The sequence below is a fragment of the Triticum aestivum genome, chromosome 5D (genome assembly GCF_018294505.1).
Source record: "Triticum aestivum cultivar Chinese Spring chromosome 5D, IWGSC CS RefSeq v2.1, whole genome shotgun sequence".
Taxonomy (NCBI): Eukaryota; Viridiplantae; Streptophyta; class Magnoliopsida; order Poales; family Poaceae; genus Triticum; species Triticum aestivum.
Window position 1 is genome coordinate 372,115,068 of NC_057808.1, and position 14,059 is coordinate 372,129,126.

Here is a 14,059-nt window from a genome sequence, read left to right on the forward strand (position 1 = left end):
AGATGCTTACTCCAGTCCTTAGGAGGATTGCTGGAGCTTTGCATACTTGTTAGCATCTTTTAGGATTGACAAAACCTTCTGGTTGTATCACATACAACCTTTCCTCAAGAAAATCGTTGAGGAAACAATGTTTTGACGTCCTATCTGCAAGATATCATAAATAATGTGTAACTGCTAATATAATTCCAATAGACTCTTTAGCATCGCTACGAGTGAGAAAGTCTCATCGCAGTCAACTCCTTGAACTTGTCGAAAAACATCTTAACGACAAGTCGAGCTTTCTTAATGGTGACACTTACCATCATTGTCTGTCTTCCTTTTAAAATCCATCTGCACCCAATAGCCTTACGACCATCAAGTATTTCTTCCAAAGTCTATACTTTTCTTTTATACATGGATCCTCTCTCGGATTTCATGGCCTCGAGCCATTCGTCGGAATCCGGGCTCACCATCGCTTCCCCATAGCTCGTAGGTTCATTGTTGTCTAGCAACATGACTTTCAAGACAGGATCACGCATTACTCTGAAGTAGTACGCATCCTCGTCGTCCTACGAGGTTTGGTAGTGACTTGATCCGAAGTTTCATGATCACTATCATAAGCTTCCACTTCAATTGGTGTAGGTGCCACAGGAACAACTTCCTGTGCCTTGCTACACACTAGTTGAAGTTATGGTTCAATAACCTCATCAAGTCTCCACCATCCTCCCACTCAATTCTTTCGAGAGAAACTTTTCCTCGAGAAAGGACCTGTTTCTAGAAGCAATTACTTTTGCTTCCAGATCTGAAATAGGAGGTATACCCAACTGTTTTGGGTATTCTATGAAGATGCATTTATCCGCTTTGGGTTCGAGCTTATCAGCCTGAAACTTTTTCACATAAGCATCGCAGCCCCAAACTTTTAAGAAACGACAACTTAGGTTTCTCTAAACGGTGTCGTCTCAACGGAATTGCGTGGTGCCCCTTTAAAGTGAATGCGGTTGTCTCTAATGCCTAACCCATAAACGATAGTGGTAATTCGATAAGAGACATCATGGTATGCACCATAGACAATAGGGTGCAGTTATGATGTTCGGACACACCATCACACTGTGGTGTTCCAGGCGGTATTAATTGTGAAACACTTTCCACAATGTCTTAATTGTGTGCCAAACTCGTAACTCAGATATCTCTATGATCATATCATAGACATTTTATCCTCTTGTCACGACAATCTCCAACTTCACTCTGAAATTACTTGAACCTTTCAATAATTCAGACTTGTGTTTCATCAAGTAAATACACTCAGCATCTACTCAAATCATCTATGAAGTAAGAACATAACGATTTCCACTGCATGCCTCAGCACTCATTGGACTGCACACATCAAATGTATTACTTCCAACAAGTTTCTCTCTTGTTCCATCTTACTGAAAACGAGGCCTTTCAGTCATCTTGCCCATGTGGTATGATTTGCATGTCTCGAGTGATTCAAAATCAAGTGAGTCCAAACAATCCATCTGCATGGAGTTTCTTCATGCATATATACCAATAGACATGGTTTGCATGTCTCAATCCTTTCAAAAGCGAGTGAGTCCAAAGATCCATCTACATGGAGCTTCTTCATGCGTTCTATACCAATATGACTCAAACGGCAGTGCCACTAGTATGTGGTACTATCATCACTATTTTATATCTTTTGGCACGAACATGTGTATCACTGCGATCGAGATTCATTTTAGGTGCAAGACCATTGAAGGTATTATTCAAATAAACAGAGTAACCATTATTCTCCTTAAATGAATAACCGTATTGCGATAAACATAATCCAATCATGTTTATGCTCAATGCAAACACCAAATAACAATTATTCAGGTTTAACACCAATCTCGATGGTAGAGGGAGCATGCGATGCTTGATCTCATCAACCTTGGAAACACTTCCAACACATATCGTCATCTCACCTTTAGCTAGTCTCCGTTTATTCCGCAACTTTTATTTCGAGTTACTAACACTTGGCAACCGAACCGGTATCTAATACCCTGGTGCTGCTAGGAGTACTAGTAAAGTACACATTCATATAATGTATATCCAATATACTTCTGTCGACCTTGCCTGCCTTCTCATCTACCAAGTATCTAAGGTAGTTCTGCTTCAGTGACCGTTCCCCTCATTACAGGAGCACTTAGTCTCGGGTTTGGGTTTAACCTTGGGATTCTTCACTAGAGCAGCAAATGATTTTCTGTTTCATGAAGTATCCCTTTTTGCCCTTGCCCTTCTAGAAACTAGTGGTTTTACCAACCATCAACAATTGATGCTCCTTCTAGATTTCTACTTTCGCGGGGTCAAACATCGCGAATAGCTCAAGGCTCATCATATCTATCCCTGATATGTTATAGTTCATCACGAAGCTCTAATAGCTTGGTGGCAGTGACTATGGAGAACCATCACTATCTCATCTGGAAGATTAACTCCCACGCGATTCAAGCGATTGTGGTACTCAGACAATCTGAGCACATGCTCAACGATTGAGCTTTTCTCCCTTAGTCTGCAGGCTTAAGAAACTTGTCGGAGGTCTCATACCTCTTGACGTGGGCACTAGTCTGAAATCTCAATTTCAGTCTTCGGAACATCTCATATGTTCTGCGACGTTTCAAAAACGTCTTTGGTGCCACAATTCTAAACCGTTAGCATTACGCACTGAACTATCACGTAGTCATCAAAACGTGTATGTCAGATGTTTCGCAACATCTACAGACGACGCTGAGGTTCAGCACATCGAGCGGTGCATTAAGGTCATAAGCTTTCTGTGCAGCAATGAGGACAATTCTTAGTTCACGGACCCAGTCCGCATAATTGCTACTATCAACTTTCAACTAAATTTTCTCTAGGAACATATCTTAAACAGTAGAACTAAAGCGTAAGCTATGACATAATTTGCAAAGACCTTTTGACTATGTTCATGATAATTAAGTTCATCTGATTATTTAATGAACTCCCACTCAGATAGACATCCCTCTAGTCATCTAAGTGATACATGATCCGAGTCAAACTAGGTCGTGTCCGATCATCACGTGAGACGGACTAGTCATCATCGGTGAACATCTCCATGTTGATCGCATCTACTATACGACTCATGTTCGACCTTTCGATCTCTTGTGTTCCGAGGCCATGTCTGTACATGCTAGGCTCGTCAAGTCAACCTAAGTGTTTCGCATGTGTTCCGAGGCCATGTCTGTACATGCTAGGCTCGTCAACACCCATTGTATTCGAACGTTAGAATCTATCACACCCGATCATCACGTGGTGCTTCGAAACAACGAACCTTCACAACGGTGCACAGTTAGGGGGAACACGTCTCTTGAAATTTTAGTGAGGGGTCATCTTATTTATGCTACTGTCGTTCTAAGCAAATAAGATGTAAACATGATAAACATCACATGCAAAGCATAAGGTGACGTGATATGGCCAATATCATCTTGCGCCTTAGATCTCCATCTTCGAGGCGCGGCATGATCACCTTCGTCACCGGCATGACACCATGATCTCCATCATGGTGTCTTCATGAAGTTGTCTCGCCAACTATTACTTCTACTACTATGGCTAACGGTTAGCAATAAAGTAAAGTAATTACATGGCATTTTCATTGACACGCAGGTCATACAATAAATTAAGACAACTCCTATGGCTCCTGCCGGTTGTCATACTCATCGACATGCAAGTCGTGATTCCTATTACAAGAACATGATCAATCTCATACATCACATATATCATTCATCACATCCTTTTGGCCATATCACATCACATAGCATACCCTGCAAAAACAAGTTAGACGTCCTCTAATTGTTGTTGCATGTTTTACGTGGCTGCTATGGGATTCTAGCAAGAACGTTTCTTACCTAGGCAAAAGCCACAACGTGATATGCCAATTTCTATTTACCCTTCATAAGGACCCTTTTCATCGAATCTGATCCGACTAAAGTGGGAGAGACAGACACCCGCTAGCCACCTTATGCAACTAGTGCATGTCAGTCGGTGGAACCTGTCTCACGTAAGTGTACGTGTAAGGTCGGTCCGGGCCGCTTCATCCCACGATGCCGCCGAATCAAGATAAGACTAGTAACGGCAAGTAAATTGACAACATCGACGCCCACAACTACTTTGTGTTCTACTCGTGCATAGAAACTACGCATAGACCTAGCTCATGATGCCACTGTTGGAGAACGTAGCAGAAATTCAAAATTTTCTACGCATCACCAAGATCAATCTATGAAGTCATCTAGCAACGAGAGAGAGGAGTGCATCTACATACCCTTGTAGATCGCGAGCGGAAGCATTCAAGAGAATGGGGTTGATGGAGTCGTACTCGTCGTGATCCAAATCACCGATGATCCTAGCGCCGAACGGACGGCACCTCCGCGTTCAACACACGTACGGAGCAGCGACGTCTCCTCCTTCTTGATCCAGCAAGGGGGGAGGAGAGGTTGATGGAGATCCAGCAGCACGACGGCGTGGTGGTGGAAGTAGCGGGATCCCGGCAGGGCTTTGCCAAGCGCAAGCGGGGAGGAAGAGGTGTCACGGGAGGGAGAGGGAGGCGCCAGGGCTTAGATATTGCTACCCTCCCTCCCCCCCTCACTATATATAGGGCCAAGGGAGAGGGGGGGCGCAGCCTTGTCCCTTCCTCCAAGGAAGGGTGCGGCCAGGGAGGAGTCCATCCTCCCCAAGGCACCTCGGAGGTGCCTTCCCCCTTTAGGACTCTCCCTTTCCCTTATCTCTTGGCGCATGGGCCTCTTGGGGCTGGTGCCCTTGGCCCATATAGGCCAAGGCACACACCCCTACAGCCCATTTGGCCCCCCGGGGCTGGTGGACCCCCTTGGTGGACCCCCGGACCCCTTTCGGCACTCCCGCTACAATACCGATAAAGTGTGAAACTTTTCCGGCGACCAAAATAAGACTTCCCATATATAAATCTTTACCTCCGGACCATTCCGGAACTCCTCGTGACGTCCGGGATCTCATCCGGGACTCCGAACAACTTTCGGGTTACCGCATACTAATATCTCTATAACCCTAGCGTCACCGAACCTTAAGTGTGTAGACCCTACGGGTTCGGGAGACATGCAGACATGACCGAGACGACTCTCCGGTCAATAACCAACAGCAGGATATGGATACCCATGTTGGCTCCCACATGCTCCTCGATGATCACATCGGATGAACCACGATGTCGAGGATTCAATCAATCCTGTATACAATTCCCTTTGTCTATCGGTATGTTACTTGCCCGAGATTCGATCGTCGGTATCCCGATACCTTGTTCAATCTCGTTTCCGGCAAGTCTCTTTACTCGTTCCGTAACACATCATCCCGTGATCAACTCCTTGGTCACATTGTGCACATTATGATGATGTCCTACCGAGTGGGCCCAGAGATACCTCTCCGTTTACACGGAGTGACAAATCTCAGTCTCGATTCGTGCCAACCCAACAGACACTTTCGGAGATACCTGTAGTGCACCTTTATAGCCACCCAGTTACGTTGTGACGTTTGGTACACCCAAAGCATTCCTACGGTATCCGGGAGTTGCACAATCTCATGGTCTAAGGAAATGATACTTGACATTAGAAAAGCACTTAGCAAACAAACTACACGATCTTGTGCTAGGCTTAGGATTGGGTCTTGTCCATCACATCATTCTCCTAATGATGTGATCCCGTTATCAACGACATCCAATGTCCATGGTCAGGAAACCGTAACCATCTATTGATCAACGAGCTAGTCAACTAGAGGCTTACTAGGGACATGGTGTTGTCTATGTATCCACACATGTATCTGAGTTTCCTATCAATACAATTTTAGCATGGATAATAAACGATTATCATGAACAAGGAAATATAATAATAACCAATTTATTATTGCCTCTAGGGCATATTTCCAACATTTTCTTCGCCATTAGTTGCATCGATATGACTTAAGTTTTGGCCGAGCTGGGTTGCCTTGCTCTTGTGTTTATGCCCTACGTTCCCGTTAATTCGGCTAGGGCATAAGGGGAGCACCTCTGCGATTGCTACTGCCGGGTCAGCCGGATGTGTACCTCAGACTAGGTGAAGCCAAAAGCTAGCGTTCTTAAGGGAATATTTGGTCGGTGAATAAAAGATGTTTTCTTACCTATTACAACATAAGCCCCCAGATGTTTTATGTCCTGCGTCTCTATTCGCAGTTCGGACATGCACATTCACGCATGCGGACCCAGGGAAAGGAACCCTTAACGGAACTATTCTCCCTGGAAGATGATTCTTACTATCCATGTAATATAACATAACTAGTTGGGTACTTGTCTGTTCAAGCACTTATGACCCCTACGCCTGGTTTCCACGCGTACCCCGGTTTACATAACCGAGCGGGTATTCGGATACACTTCGGACTGTCGGGTCCGGAGGTTCAAGCAAAAAGGTCCGCCATGACAAATGATTTACCCAGCTAGGGACAAAATATGTCCATTGAAGTACACAGTCATTTAGATTGGCTAAATTCTTCTTCTATACCATCCAACAGGCCGTCTAGCCTACAATCCTGTTGGGAATACTTTGCGGCTAATCCTACCTGGTCATATACCAGACTTACGGGAATTTCTTTCCCATCTGACCCTATAGGTCCGACCTGTGCCATGTGATTCGGATCAACCTTGGTGTACCGTGTTTTCACCATAGCCCAGGCTTCCCTCACACCTTGTCGGCAGGCCGATATCTTCCATAACCGGAAGCGCCGCCGTGCTCCCTTGAGCATCTCTACAAGCTCTCCCATGCCTCCTGGCAGGGAGGCGGATGGCCACAAGGCTTGGGTAATACCCTGCATCACTTGCCGAACTTGTTCATGCAATTGTGAGAGCTCTTGTAGCAGATCGCCTGCGGATCCGGGCATCTCCTCTTCAGGGCGACCTGTCAGCATACCTACAGACATAACTTTGTTAGCCCGTTTCTTCGCCGAACTGTATAAAGGTTCGTTCGAGCACTTACTAACAATGTCGTGTCGAAGCCTCTTATTCTCCTTCACACAGTCGGCAAGCTGGGCCCGAACATCTTTTAGTTCAACGCCCAGCCGGGTATGGGCATCCTGGAGATCATTTTCTCTCGAATAACCCATGAAGCACGCGCTTGCCAGCCTCTAGCTGTCGTTAAGCATGTTGCTCATCCCCCGGTACTATCTCCGGATTCACTCCGGGATTGCCTGCAGAATCTATTGTTAGATTTGCGAGCATGCCGAATACTAACTGGTACATGTTATTACATTCTTGTTGATCAAGACAAGTATTACCAGAAGAGGCCTTCTTGGATTCCTCCATTTCGGCAACTGCGACCCTTAGCTGGGCTTTGCACTCCTCCAGCTCTTGAGACAAATGGGTACTCTTCTTTGTAAGAACCTAGGCATACAATGATCCTTAAATCAGTTGTGCCAACTGTTTCAAGTCACAGGGGCTACTGATATACATAATTATCATATTTTTCTTACCCGTATATCCTTTAAATACTGGTATGTGGCTCTAGCAAGCCCACCTCGAGCAGCCCGGATGTACGTGTCTCCCGAGTTGAAGGCATTAAACGCCTCTTCGGAGAAATTAGAGTCGCGGAGTACGGCCCGACGACGCCTGTGATTCATGGCGCTCTCCACCTCGGAATTTGTAGCGGATACTCTATCCACATCCTCTGTCAGAGGACCGTCCGACGTTGTCCCCACGTTGGCCTCCGCCCTCGAGTCTGGTTCTTGAGCCCGGCTGGTGGAGGCGTGGCTGGCAGGATCTCCGGTTACAGTCCGGCGAGCACTCTTTCTGCCAGGGGACAAGGGACATTGTTATATTTTAAAGACGACAACTATGGAGCAGGTTTTAATTCATACCTTTGCGACGGCGTCTCGGTCCTGACCGCCTTCCTTTTAAGCCTAGCCGGCTTCAGTGCCCCTTGTTGGCGAGTCACCGCGGGTTCAGCACGACGCCCCAATGGCCTTCCCTGTGATGCAGGGAGTAGGCCGGGATAATCGTCTATGATGGCCACCAAGGCACCGTCATGGCTTAATTGATAAAACGTCCTGTCGACGAGCTCCACAAATATGTCCGGATCTTCTTCGAGTCCGGGGTCGAAGGGCCCGGTCAGGGTCCTCGGGCTGTGGACCTCCCTCACAGCTTTTCGCAGTTCTTGTTATGAATTAGCAAGATAAATATTTGTGATGAGGGATGCGGGAATGAATGGAGTTGAGTAAAAGAAAGCGGCTCACCCAGCTTGGGGGTTGTACATGGAAAATCCATCCCGTGGCTTAATACGGATAAACTCCTCTTCCTCTCCTTTGTACAAATCGGACAGTATTTTCGCCAGAGCGATGGTGGAGTCCGGACCTTTATGACCGCAGCAGGTGGCATCGTCTTCTCCATTGAAGTGCCACATGGGTTTCCCCCGATACTGAAGTGGCTGCACCCCCCGCATTATGCATATTGACATAACCTCGATTATTGTCAGTCTCGATTTGGCCAGCATTCTTATCCTGCCCATCAGGTAAAGGACTTCTCTGTTATCTTCCTCCTAGGGGCTCCGAGGGCGCCAGCTGTGGCGTTTCTTCAACGGGGCATTAGCAAACTCAAAGGCCCATCCGAATAGGGTCCAGAAGGGGGGATGTCCTCTATATAAAACCACTCCGAAGGCCAGTCTTCGGATGTCTTCTTCGGAGTACCGGACAGGTATCCGGTTCCGGCGATGCGCCATATTTCGGCTCCGCCCACTTGATATATCGACCCCTCCTGAGTGCGGGGGACGAGGCAGAATAGCCTCTTCCATAGCTCGAAATGAGCTTCGCAACCCAGAAAAAGCTTGCAAAGGGCGACGTAGCCTGCGATGTGTAATAGGGAGGCAGGAGTGAAGTTATGCAGCTGGAGGCCGTAGTACTCCAGGAGCCTGCGGAGGAACAGATGGATTGGAAATCCAAGGCCCCTCAGCATGTAAGGGACAAGGCATACTTGCTCCCCCTGGATGGGTTGGGAAAACTCTCCGCTTGCTCCCCGCCATTGTAAGTGGCTAGTCCGGCTCGGACGGGGACCATGTATGCGGGCGGGAGAAACCCCTGGGTCTGCAACTCCACCAATTGGCCGTGGGATATGGTACACTTCACCCAATCGCCTGGCTTAGCGTTACGGGCGCGAGAGGAGGAGCTGCGGTGGTCGGCCATGATGGGATGGTTTTTCGGGCGCGCTCTGGTGATTCCTCGCTTGGGGAAGATGGTGTGATTTGGATCTGAGGATCCCCGTCTCTTTAATAGACGATTTACTAACATGGTCAGGGTGGCAGACGTAAAAAATGCCCCGACTTCTCGCATTCGCTCGACACGTGGAGATGGCCATTATTAAGGTACGGAAGCCGAGGAGTGCAACATTAATGGGAAGCCGGACACTACTCGTTACAACAGGTACTCTGGATTTGGAGAAGCACCCGCCTTGCAATGTCGAAGACAATCTGCGCGCCGGACTCATCGTCATTGAAGCCTGGTTCAGGGGCTACTGAGGGAGTCCTGGATTTGGGGGTCCTCGGACAGCCGGACTATATACTTTAGCCAGACTGTTGGACTACGAAGATACAAGATTGAAGACTTCGTCCCGTGTCCGGGTGGGACTCTCCTTTGCGTGGAAGGCAAGCTTGGCAATTCGCATATGTAGATCTCCCTCTCTGTAACTGACTCTGTGTAACCCTAGCCCCCTCCGGTGTCTATATAAACCAGAGGGTTTAGTCCGTAGGACAAGAACAATCATAATCATAGGCTAGCTTCTAGGGTTTAGCCTCTACGATCTCGTGGTAGATCAACTCTTGTAATACTCGTATCATCAAGATCAATCAAGCAGGAAGTAGGGTATTACCTCCATCGAGAGGGCCCAAACCTGGGTAAACATTGTGTCCCGCGCCTCCTGTTACCATTAGCCTTAGACGCACAGTTCGGGGCCCCCTACCCGAGATCCGCCGGTTTTGACACCGACATGCGCCCCCTGCAACAGCCGCTCATGGCCGAGGCCGCTGCCGCTGCTCCTCCTCTCCCGCTGGCCGCCTCTGCCCACCGGTGTCGTCGCCTCCGCCCGCCTGTGTTGCGTCTCGCACGCGCCCGCACGCCATGCCTGCACGCGCCACGCGCTGCTCCTCCTGCCGCCCATGCATCCGCGCCATGGTCGGCTCCTTGTTGCTGGCTCTACACCACCGGCGCCACCCTCCGGCGAGCTCGACCGCCTGCAGCGCCCTCGCCCGCGGCCGCTCGCATCGTCGGCCACCGCAACCGCCACCTAGGCCGCGCCCGACCCCGCCCGGGCGCCCGTAACCGCCACCCGCGCGCCCGCTAAGGCCCTTTGTGCCACTGACAACGGGGCCCCACGCCCCTTAGAACAGAAAAAAGAATTTAAAATAAAATAAAAGTAAAAATATTAGTTAATTAATTAATTAAAGAATTAATTAACTTAATTAATTCTGTTCAGGTTAACCTAATCACTAATTAAACTAATTAATCGTGATTAGTTAGTCTTAGTCAATGACAAACGGGACCCACACGTCTGTTGACCCAGTCAACAGACGGTTGACTGCTAACATCACGCTGACGTCGTAATTAAATTTTCTAATTAAATATATTCTGTTAATTCTAAAAATGAATTAAATTTAAAAAAATATAAAATAATCCGTAGCTCGGATAAAAATACTTTGTACATGAAAGGTTCTCAGAACAACGAGACGAATCCGAATACGCAGTCCGTTCATCCGCCACACGTCCGTAGCATAGCGAACATGCAACTTTCCTCCTCCGGTCCGTCTGTCCAAAAATGTGAAACACCGGGAATACTTTCCCGGGTGTTTCCCCCCTTCGCCGGTATCACCTAATACCGCGTTAGGGCACACCTAGCACCGCTCATTGTCATGTCATGCATATGTTTGCATTATATTTATTATTCCTTCCCCCTCTTCTCTCGTTAGACACCAAGACTGACGCCGCTGCTACCCAATACGACTACGGTGTTGACGACCCCTCCTTGCCAGAGCAACCAGGCAAGCCCCCCCCCCCCTTGATCAACCCGATATCGCCTATTCCTTCTCTCCACTGCTTGCATTAGAGTAGTGTAGCATGTTACTGCTTTCGGTTAATCATATTCTTCTGCATAGCTTGATATTGTTGCTATAGTTGTTACCCTTACCTGCAATCTGAAATGCTTAGTATAGGATGCTAGTATTCCATCAGTGGCCATACATTCTTGTCCGTCTGCTATGCTATACTATCGGGCCGTGATCACTCGGGAGGTTGTCGGGTGGTTGGTGCGACATATGCCAAGGGATGGCTTATCATTGTGGGAGCCAATAAAACGTCGTCGGTGCCCGGAAACGGGATGAGGCGAAGACATGCACGCCGGCGGATCTTACCCAGGTTCGGGGCTCTCCGAGGAGATAACACCCCTAGTCCTGCTCTGCGGGGTCTCCGCATGATCACTAGATCGAGAAAGGGTAGCTACAATCGCTTCTAGAGCTGTTTGGGATCAAGGGAGAAGAAGAACAAGGCTAGCTCTTGCTTCTCTCTATCTATGGTGTGTGTGCTATGCTCAGAAGCCAACCCTTTGCATGGGTGCTCCGGGGGGTTTATATAGGCCTACCCCCCGGGGGTACAATGGTAATCCGGCTGGGCTCTGTGTCACATCCCTAACCTGGCTATGCACTTGGACTAGCTTGGTTGTTGCATCATGTCTAAATTTACTTGAAAGTTGAAATGGGGATTGCTCAAACCCTAGCACCAGATCAAATCAACTAGGTTCAAATAAAAAAATATTTTCAGTAAACCCAAAATGCCCTTCACAAAATGTTCATCATTTCTGGTTTGGGCTAAAACCCCTGGCAAAAATGGTGCACACTTTTCTAGGACATTCTGGATTTTTGAATTAAATCATAAGTATTTGAATTTGGAAATTTAAATTCTATAAAATATTTAAACTGTCCAAATAATCTTGAAAGCATTTGAGGGCTGTTGGAAATAATTCAAAAGGTGCCCACAAATATTTTCAGGAGTTTTGGAATTGATTTAGTATTTTTACTAAATCAAAACATAATAGCAAAAATAGAAAACAGAAACAATTAAAGAAAAGAGAGAGAAAGGAGTCTTACCTGGCGCTTACCTGGCCTGGCCCAGCACGGCCCAGCCCACTGGCCTGGTGCCAGTCATCGCCTATCTCTGCCAGTAGGCAGAGGAGGGACACCGCGACGCCGCCGCGCGCGCCACGGCGTCACCTGCTTGCCGCCCGCGCCTCTGGAGGATCCGGACGACGCCCACGTCGCCCGCTCGAACCCTCTCTGGCTCTCCCAGCGCCTCCCCTCTCCTCTGGCACCTCTCCACCTCGCGCCCGAGCGCACCGCAGTGCGCCGCCGAGCACCACCGCAGCCACTGCCGCCCCCTCGACCTCTCGAGCTTACCAAGAGCTCCGCCGCTTCATCCTCGACCTCCACACCGAGCCGCGCGACGCCGGATGCCCCACAACGCCGCCTTTGCCCTCGTCTTCAACCTCGGGCACAGGAGATCGCCGCTGGGATTCCGACGCCATCAAGCCTTCCCCGAGCACGCTGGGATCACCGTCGACCCCGCCGTGAGCTCCTCTACCGAACCCCTCTCTCCCCGTCGTCGATTTCCTGCTCTAGCCCCGCCAACCATCAGAGCCGACAGCTCCTCGCCGCCGGCCATGTCGCCACCGCGGCTACGGCCCTGCAAGCACGCGTTCAAGCTTACCACTGAACTCACTGCACCCCCACGGGTCTAACGCGCCCACCCGCGGCTCCTGCCAGCCCTGCACCGTCGATTCGTTCGACGCCCGAACTCCGGCCGCCGCCTTGCTCGCCGCCGGTGTTGCTCCCGGCCACCCCGCTGCCTCCCGTCCGGTCCTTTGGATGCGGACGAGCAAGAGCTACTCCCTGGTGCCCTTAGCTCACCAAACCACCACCCGTAGCTCAAATCCGAGCCGAGCCGCCGTCGTTTTGGTCGCCGCCGGCAAGGCTCCGGCGATCGATGACGTGGCTCCGTCATTAGAGGCTAATCCCTTAACTAGCCACCTCACAGCCACTGACAGTGGGCCCCACCACAGGGTCAAACCCAATCAGCGCTGGTTTTGACCGGGATTAGTCCCCGTGTCACTGACGTGTGGTCCCCACACGTCAGGTTTGACCTGGACGACCCCGCTGACCAGCTGACGTCATCCTGACGTAGTGCTGATGCAGTAATCTAATTACTGGAATTATTCTTATACAGGAAATTCCAGAAAATAGTGCAAACTTCTAAAACTCATAGAAATTCAACCGTAGCTCCAAATCAAATAATTTATATATGAAAAATTATTAGAAAAATCCAATCTATCCATTTATGCTACTTTCATGCATGAAAAACGAACTTATACCTGCTGTATAAGTGAAAACATTCAAATGGCATTTTAAATGCTCAAACTAGAGTTTGCATTTGAACCTTTGGTCCAAATGGACTCCCTTGCACTTGTTGCTAGCTGCATTAGCTCAATTCACAGCATATTGCCATGTCACATTCATGCATCATATTGTTGCATTGTATTGATTGGTTTTCCTCTCTGTTGCCGGTGTTTGTCCCCCCTCAGTAGACGATGTTCCGACGTTGTGATCGCTGACACTAATGAAGACTCAATGCTATCTTCAGAAGTGCCAGGCAAGCAAAACCCCCTTGCTCATTCTGATACAATCCCACTCTCTCGCTCCTGCTCTCTTTTACTGCATTAGGACAACAATGATTCATCTGTTACTTGTTGCGGTAGCTGAACCCCTTTATCCTCTGCATGACCTGTCATTGCCACAGTAAATAGATGAAACCCACTAGCATGAGTAGGAGTTGTTTGAGCCCTAATGTGCCTACTCATTCATGCTTGTTTGTCATGCCTGCTATTGCTTAGAGTTGAGTCAGGTCTGATTCATCGGGAATGAATTGGAATATGGTGAACATGTCCTACTGTTGAGAGCTAAGTGTGTGAACACGATTTGGTAAAGGTAGCGGTGAGAGGCCATGTAGGAGTACATGGTGG